The 8,351-nt window shown below is 45.2% G+C and overlaps 1 long non-coding RNA gene across 2 annotated transcripts in view; it reads right to left on the reverse strand.

The window, feature by feature from the left end:
• Window positions 1-7,979, reverse strand: part of LOC148507665 (uncharacterized) — a 97,507-nt gene extending 89,528 nt beyond the window's left edge. For both annotated transcript variants that reach the window (XR_015869681.1, XR_015869682.1), the window contains exon 1: window positions 7,834-7,979. This is a non-coding gene — a long non-coding RNA (uncharacterized LOC148507665). The remainder of the gene's footprint in view (window positions 1-7,833) is intronic.
• Between the last annotated feature and the right edge of the window lie 372 nt (window positions 7,980-8,351).

Consider the following 8,351-nt stretch of genomic DNA (forward strand, 5'->3'; position numbering starts at 1 on the left):
CTCTCATCACATATAACAGTCAGGTTTAATAAAAATACAAATAAATACACTTTGAAAGAAATATATACAACAAATCCCCTTAGGGTTATACTGTGTACCGGAAAGGGCCTATAAGGTAGGCACTGTAGCAAGCGTGAGCGGATGGATGTTAATGAACCCGTGTACACCACCTCCTACACCCATACAGTAGAAGAACTCCCTTCAGGACCAAACGGATGACAGTGTTTCTCCCCTCACCACCGACGCGTTTCGGAATGATGTTCCTTCCTCAAGGTGTGTGGGGGAAAAGAGGAACTGACCTACTTATAAACCTAGATGTCAGTGTCATGTGATTGCAATCATTGCGACTACCTGAGATCATTGTTAAAACCACATAACTACACTTTCATCAGTTCATATACAGAAAAATAGCTTTAAAATCCAAGAACATAACAAATAGGAATCAAAATAAAATATATAAGTATAATAAATATATTTCTCCCCCCCCTATGGAATGGTAATCCGTCCGGTATTGACCAAAAGATGGCTGGAATTGGTGCATCCAATATAAGGTAAGTCAATGGAATTCCATTTCAAATTAATACCCAAACAACCCTAACTCCCTAATAACCTTAACAGCTGACCCTAACCAAGCCTATAACCCAATCACCTAACTCAACCCTAACCGTAATACCATATACCTAACTCTATAACACTAACCCCTAACACTAATACCGTAACAACCCTAAACCCATAACAACCCTAACCCAAATAATCTAACTCTAAAGGGGCAGACAAGATGGGCCAAATGATTTCTTATCTGCCGTCAAATTCTATTTTTATATGTTTCTATGGAGAGAAAGTAGGGACGGTGCTTTGGAACAACAGGATCTGGAAAGACATTGAGTACTGGACAGGTGGTTGTGGGGGGAGGAGGACGGTGCTGAAATAGCTGCAGTATGAAAAGTGCAGGGAGAAGCATGGACACTACTTACCTGTTACCTGATAATTCTGTCACAGTAACTAAGTGCATCTGTGCAGGTGTCTCATGGATCAGCCAATCAACACAGGGGGATTGAGAAACAAATTCTGACCAGTGAAGTGCGGTGAGGTAAATGGCTGGGGAGGCATTGGCTAGTAGCAGAGCCAGATTTACACATACATATATGAACCCGAGGGTTCATGTGGGCATTATACAAGTGTGCAGCAGTATATAGTGCGCGGAAATTTGGTGTGTTTCGATCAGGTATGTGCGGAAACGACAGACAAGGGAGGCAGTGCCTCACCTGCCATACACTTTTTACTACAGAGTTTTGACTATAAAAATTAGTAGATTAATACAAAGAAGATATTTATAATATTTTCTTTAATGTTTCTTATAATTTTTATAGTAAAAACTTTGGAGTATACCTAAGTATAAAAGGAAAGACTCTGATAACCTGCCTCACCTGACCGCACATCACTGATTCTGACCATACACTGCAAGATTTTCTGAAGGCTTAGACCCAATAGTAATTTTCCTATAATGATATATGGGCACAATGTACAGTTCACTTCATGGAATCTGCAGAATGAAAGTCAGGACAATCAAACATGTTTCATAATCAAATAAACAGTTACAACTGTTTTTCTCCTATTTTTAAGCATTCAGCAATAATTGTTCATGTATATACACTGCACTGTAATTTTTCAGAACTGTCATGTATCAGCCGAATCTGAATGATATAATCATTCAGTTTATGGTCAGGTTAAGAGTTACTGCCTTGACCTGTCTAAGCCCAGCGACAAAGTGAGGTTAACCAGAGTTGTGCCCCTGGATCATAGTCAGCGGACTACATTAAGGGAGCATCACACACATGGGCGCCGAGAGGGAGGGGAAGCGGGTACAGTTTACCTGGGCCCAGGCTTGCTAGAGGGGCCCGGCGGGACCCGGGTCTGGCATCAAACCCCCCCCCCCCTCACAGCAGCTCAGCATATAGCTTGTGCTGGGCTGCAGTGTGAGACTACTCGCGGCTGCTGCAGCAGCTTGAGCAATCTCCTATGGCTGTGGGGGAGAGCGATTACATTGACGCTTAGTGCCAGGCTGGGGGACTTACAGCGCCCCCCTCCTCAGCGCTGCAAAGTTAGGTTTTTTTCTTTCAAGTGGGCATGGCCACTCCTCCCGTGATTAGGCCACATCCCCTCCTTTACCCGGGCCCGGCCAGGCTCTCTACGGCCCTGATCACACACGCCACATTCTCAAAGTCAAAAGACAACAAAAGAGGAGAAATATTGCAAATAATGTAAGATTATGCAGAGAGGAACCTTAGTGATTAATGAGCCATCACCACATTCAGGGGCTGCTGAAGGCACGGACTAACAGGACCCTTGCCCAGAGCTCTGGAGCCTGGAAGGGCACAGCCCTGCCCCCGCAGCCGCCACCTGAACATCTGGCCCGAGCCATGCTGCACTGGTAGGGCTGGCTCAAGGCCTGTTTGTCAGGTGCAGCCACGCAGGGGCACAATGCCACAGGGGGGCAAACTGCAAGGCTGATCAACTCTGAGAGACCAGCCTTGCAGTTGGTTCCCAGAGTAGTACATTTTTTGGGCTGCGTGGTAGGGATGGCCATCGATCATCGATGATTCCAAATCATCAACGGTTTCTTAGCCATCGATGTATAATAGGGAGCTGATGGTTTTTTTTTCCGGACGGGGCACCCTCTGGTGTTGCTAAGCCTGGCCCCTGTTTTCTGATTGGCCCCTGACCCGCCATTTTCCCCTTCAGCGGTGCCCATTGAGTTGTGCAAACCATTGCTGGTTCACAAAACACAATTGAGAGGTTCAAAGAAGCGCAGTCCTCTGGAAATATGTACAGTAGGTGGATGTCCATCTTGATAAGAACCACTGCTCAGAAATAAAAGAGAAGAACACAGCAGATTATGCCAACTCTACAGGAACGTTTCAAATATCTGGAGTCATTGTTGGTTCAGAATAGATGGTTTGTGTGCCATCAATGGTAACCACCGATGGACCCATTGATGGCCATCCCTACTGCATGGTGGAAGACAATGAAGGTGGTCTTCTGATCACAAAACAAAACAGGGGCTGGAGAACTGGCACCCCTACCACCTGCTGGTTCCTCTCCCCTCTTTTTCGCAGCACCAGCAGGATCCTCTTCCAATGCTCTGGCTGTGGGAGGCTGGGAGCTGTATGTAGCATATTTTGGGTGACCACTCTCTGTCTGTGCTGCATGCCTCCATTTACTGTTTAACGTTTTAAAGGTGGGCCAGGGATGGGTGTTCTGCATAAAATTAGAAACACTGTTAGGGCAATTACATAATAGGGCACTGCAGAAGCATTAGCATATAGAAGCACTTCTGACTCTGGGAGCAATGGGATATAGGAGCACTATGGGGGCAATAACATAAAGGCCACTGGGTGCAGTTTTAAATTAAATGCTATTTTACTGTTATTGAAAGTATTAATTATAAACATAGTTGGCTAGAGAAGAAGGTGCTCTAAGATTCTAGCACAGTGTGATAGTAGACCAGGGGCCTGCCCTCTGCACTGGGCACATCTTGTGGCTTAGACGAGGCCTGGGATTTCCCTGGACACTCTGGAAATGAGCATCTGGGAATCTAAAAGGGACTGTGAAGTCGCTGTCAGTGTGTCAGTGACCACCCTCTCTGCCGCTCCTAGCCTGACCAATGGTGCGCCTCTTCCTCCGCTGCATTGCGATTCCCGAACAGCGCGTTGACTCAGAGGTTGGAGCAGCTGCAGGAGAAGGTTCCTATGGGACTATGGGACAGTGAGTGTGTGATGACGTCTCTCTCATAGTGCAGAGGAGCAGCTCAGCAGACTGGATGGCAGCGGTTGGGGGGTTCAAGGTAAGTATTAGGTTTTCTTTTTCTTTTCTACAAGCGGCTTTACTACTGGGGGCAATACTAGGGGGTCATTACTACTGGGGCATTTATATGGGGGGCACTAGTATTGGGGGCAATACTCGGGGGACATTACTACTGGGGGCATTTATACAGCGGGTACTACTAGAGGGGGCATTAATACTAGGGGCATTACTACTCAGGCATTTATACAGGGGGCACTACTACTGGGGGTAATACTCGGGGGCATTTATACATGGACACTACCACTGTGGACATTTATACAGAGGGCACTACTAGAGGGTGCATTACTATTGGGGCATTACAATTGGGGGCACTACCACAGGGGGTATGACTAGTGGGGGGCATTACTACTGGGGTACATTACTCAGGGGACATTACTAATTGGGGCATTACTACTGGGGCACTACTACAGGGACCATTACTATTGGAGGAACTGGGGGCACTACTACTGGGGGCATTACTACTGGGGCACTACAACAGGGGGCATTACTACTGGGGACATGACTACAGAGGGCATGACTACTGTGGGCACTACTAATGGCGTTATTTCATAGGGGGCACTGCCTAAGGGGAACCATTCCTGGGGACACAGCATAAAGGTCACCACTACTTTGGGCTCTGCATGAGGTCCCCATTGCGCATACCCCCAGTTTGTCCACATTTAATAGGGGCCCCCACATGTTTGTTGCCCAGGGGCCCCCACAGACCTTAATCCGGCCCTGATGGGGGCAGTGAGTGTGAGGCTATATGGAAGTTTGTGTGTGAGGCCATGGGGACAGTGTGTGTGTGAGGCTGTGGGGGCAGTGAGTATGCGTGAGGCTATGGAGGCAGTGAGTGTGGGTGAGGCCATGGGGTCAATGTGCATGGGTGAGGCTATGAGGTCAGTGTGTGTGTGAGGCTATGGGGGCAGCATGTGTAAGGTCATGTTGTCAGTGTGTGTGAGGCTGTGGAGGCAGTGAGTGTGTATGAGTCTATGAGGTCATTGTATTTGTGTGTGTAAGGCCATGAGGGCAGTGTGTGAGTGTGTGTGTGTGTGAGGCTGTGGAATCAGTGTGTGTGTGTGGCTGTGGGTGCAGTGAGTGTGTATGAGGCTGTGGGGGCAGTGAGGCTATGGGGTCAGTGTGTGTTTGTGAAACTATGGGGGCAGTGTGTGTGTGAGTGCCTGTGGGAGCAGTGAGTGTGTGTGAGGCTGTGGGGACAGGGAGTGTGTGTGAGGCTGTGGGGACAGTGAGTGTGTGTGAGGTCATGGAGTTAGTGTGTGTGGCTATTAGGTCAGTGTGTGTGTGTGAGAGACTATGGATGCAGCGTGTGTGTGTGTGTTAGTGCCTGTGGGGGCAGTGAGTTTGTGTGAGGTCATGGGGTTAGTGTGTGTGGGTGTGGCTATCAGGTCAGTGTGTGTATGATAGACTATGGGGCCAGCGTGTGTGAGGCTATGGATGCAGCGTGTGTGTGTGAAAATATAGGGAGAGGGGCATTAAAGGAAATTTTTTCCCTGGCCTCCACTTGGTCTAGAAGTGGCCCTGACCACATTATACCACCTGGTGGCCAACATCTGATTATATCAGCCTCTGCTAAGGACATTATACAGCCTGTGCCCAACATGACAGTAAGCCTCTGCGAACTACATTATACCAAACTTATTTATCCAATAGAGTAGAAATACTGTTGTACCCATTATACTGTAGCATCTTTTTCTCCATTATTACCATCTGTGTGACTGTTTCCAACATCTTGGACCAAATGTAATTGGATGAGAGTTTGGAAAATGTGAGAGTTTAGCAGTAACCTCTCACACTGTTACATTGGTGGAGTTGTACTTTCAAAATGGGAAAACATCTGGATGAGAGTTTAAAATTGAGAGTTTTTTGAGTCTGAAAAACATGTGAGATTGCACGTTCTCGGACTCTATTACATTGGCCGAGTTTAAAAATTGTGAGCTCTCACCCTATTACATTTGGCATGTTGTGTCCAACACATTAAACCAACTGTATCATCATTATATCAGTCTATTAATCATTATATTTGCCTCCACTAGTAACCCAGTGTATGCTCCTAAGAATATTACATAAGCCTTTGGTCAAAACAACCTTACCTCTGCCCATGCCAAGTATACAAGTTTGGGCTCCATCATACCAGTCAGCACCCCAAAACATCATACCAATATTTGATATCCAAAACTGAAATTTATGGGTATGAACCATGAAGGCAAAATACATTGTTCAGAGATAAACTGACATTGCACAGAAACTCAGACGCACCCTCAGTCAGACACATTGGTACAAATAATTAGAAGCATAAACATTTAACACTTAACAGACATTTTTTTTAACAAATATAATGCAAAAACATTTTAAATATGAATTTAAATATTTTATTGAAAAAATAAAATATTTCAATAGGTCCCGATTGTAAATTTACCTCCAACCCCCAGTGACAATAGATCCTTTTAACATCACTCCCCACCACCTTTGCAGTAAATGAGACCCTGTTTTATAATCCCCCCACACCCCGGTGTGTAAAACTTTCCTGTTTTTTGCACACAACCTCTGTAACCCGTGTAAATGTAAAAAATTATATTTACCCCCCAGCATCATCACCACCCATCCCCCAACCACATAGCTCAGTCAAATAGTGCTGGGGGGGACAAAGTTCCCCTCCTCCCACTTTTGTTCCCAGCACATTCGTACAGCATTATTATGCTGGGTACACACTGGCCGATATATTGGCCGATCAGTTGATCAACCAATATAACTGCTGGCCATCGGCCAGTGTGTACAGGCGATATGTCTGTGAATCGCGTAGTTCACAGACATATCGCATTGGCTGTGCTGCATGGGGCAAGGGTGTGCTGCATTGGCAAGTGTGTACGGGCGGTCTGCAGACTGCCCGTACACACACAATGGCAGGTGTGGGGAGGGGGGCGGTCCCACGCCCGACCTGCCTCCCTGCCAGCGGAACCCGCGGCTGCCGGAGAGATGATGGCCTTTCAGTGTGTATGAACAACCATCATCTAAAGATGTATCTGCAGATCACTCGATCTGCAGATATATCTTTCAGGTGTGTACCCACCATATGTCATAATTCCGGCAGTGATGTTGGTGGTCATGGACCGATGCGTCACTGCCCGGGGTAAGGGGGGTCAGAGGAAATTCATTCTGCACATGTGAAAATTTTAAATCCGCCAAACAGAAGCAGTTTGGTAGTGCTGACAACCATCATTATCTTCAATAGATTTCTGCATCTGCCCTCGGATACCTGCAAAGTATAATGTACTGTATGTCTTGGACAGGTGTATTATATGCATCTCTGTGCCTGACTAAATTATGTTCCTAATTACGCAGAACTGCCCTCTTCTGTACACAGTACCTGCACGCATATTTCCATTGGTCCTTATGTGTGCAGTCTGCTTTCTGGGCGGGTGCAGAACTACAAGAACTGGTATACAGTAGGTCTTACTTTGCCATCAGTCCCAGGATTAAAAAAAAAATTATTGCTGCAATGTGAAAAAATGCGGTAAAGTATGATCCTGTGTAACATTATCTCCAATATTGCTATTGCAAATTATGCTTGCTTCAGCCAGGTATAACTTTTCATCACAAGTCATTCCTACTACGTCAAGGACTATAGACAGTTATTAACCAGAATTAAATCAGACTTTGTTGCTGCAGTCAGGTGTCAGTTAAAGTGCATAGTTCTTTAACAAACATTGCAGTTTAGTACAGTACATTTTCTTAACTAAATGGCCTATTATGCTCACTGGGGTTAAAAAATAAAAGTATCTTCGGCTGAAAGAAAGTCTGCACTGAAGTTTCATAAACAGTCCCAAAACAAAAACTAAAAACTAGGCAACTATTTTAACCCTTTCTATGATGCATGTTTACAAACAATTATTTTAGTCACCAGACACTGGATAGTATGAAACAGGCAACAGCGTTCTCAATACAATGCAAGAGTCTTATACAGTGACTTACATTTCAGCTGCATCTCGTGTAAGCTGCAACACCAACCTTCAGCACAGGAACTTTGTTCAGGATCAGAAGCTGTAACCGAACATGGTAGGGAAAACCAGGATCCACTCTCTCTACTTCCTGATTATTTGCAGATGTGCTTCTTTCCAAGAATGGAAAATGACTGTTTCCTTAACTTTTAAACAACAGTATAAAAAAATAAAGCTGTCTCATTACTCTTCGTTGACAGAGGAGGCAGATTCTAATCTGAACTTTTTATCTCCACCCTCCAAGCTGCATACGCCTATGTCCTTATGTATATTAGTACAGTGGAGGCATACTAACCGGTTTATGACTGTAACATTTTTATTTCCTTATTACTATTCCTGTACGTTCCTTCGTCAGGTTTCAAAACAAAAGTTGTGCCAACCCACTTGTTATGTTAAAGAAAACAGAACATATTATAGTTAAAAGATTATATATATATATATACATATATATATATAAACAGGAAGAACAGATGCACTAGCGCCACAATTCAC

The sequence above is a fragment of the Taudactylus pleione genome, unplaced genomic scaffold (genome assembly GCF_031769625.1).
Source record: "Taudactylus pleione unplaced genomic scaffold, aTauple2 ptg000389l, whole genome shotgun sequence".
NCBI classification, from domain to species: Eukaryota; Metazoa; Chordata; class Amphibia; order Anura; family Myobatrachidae; genus Taudactylus; species Taudactylus pleione.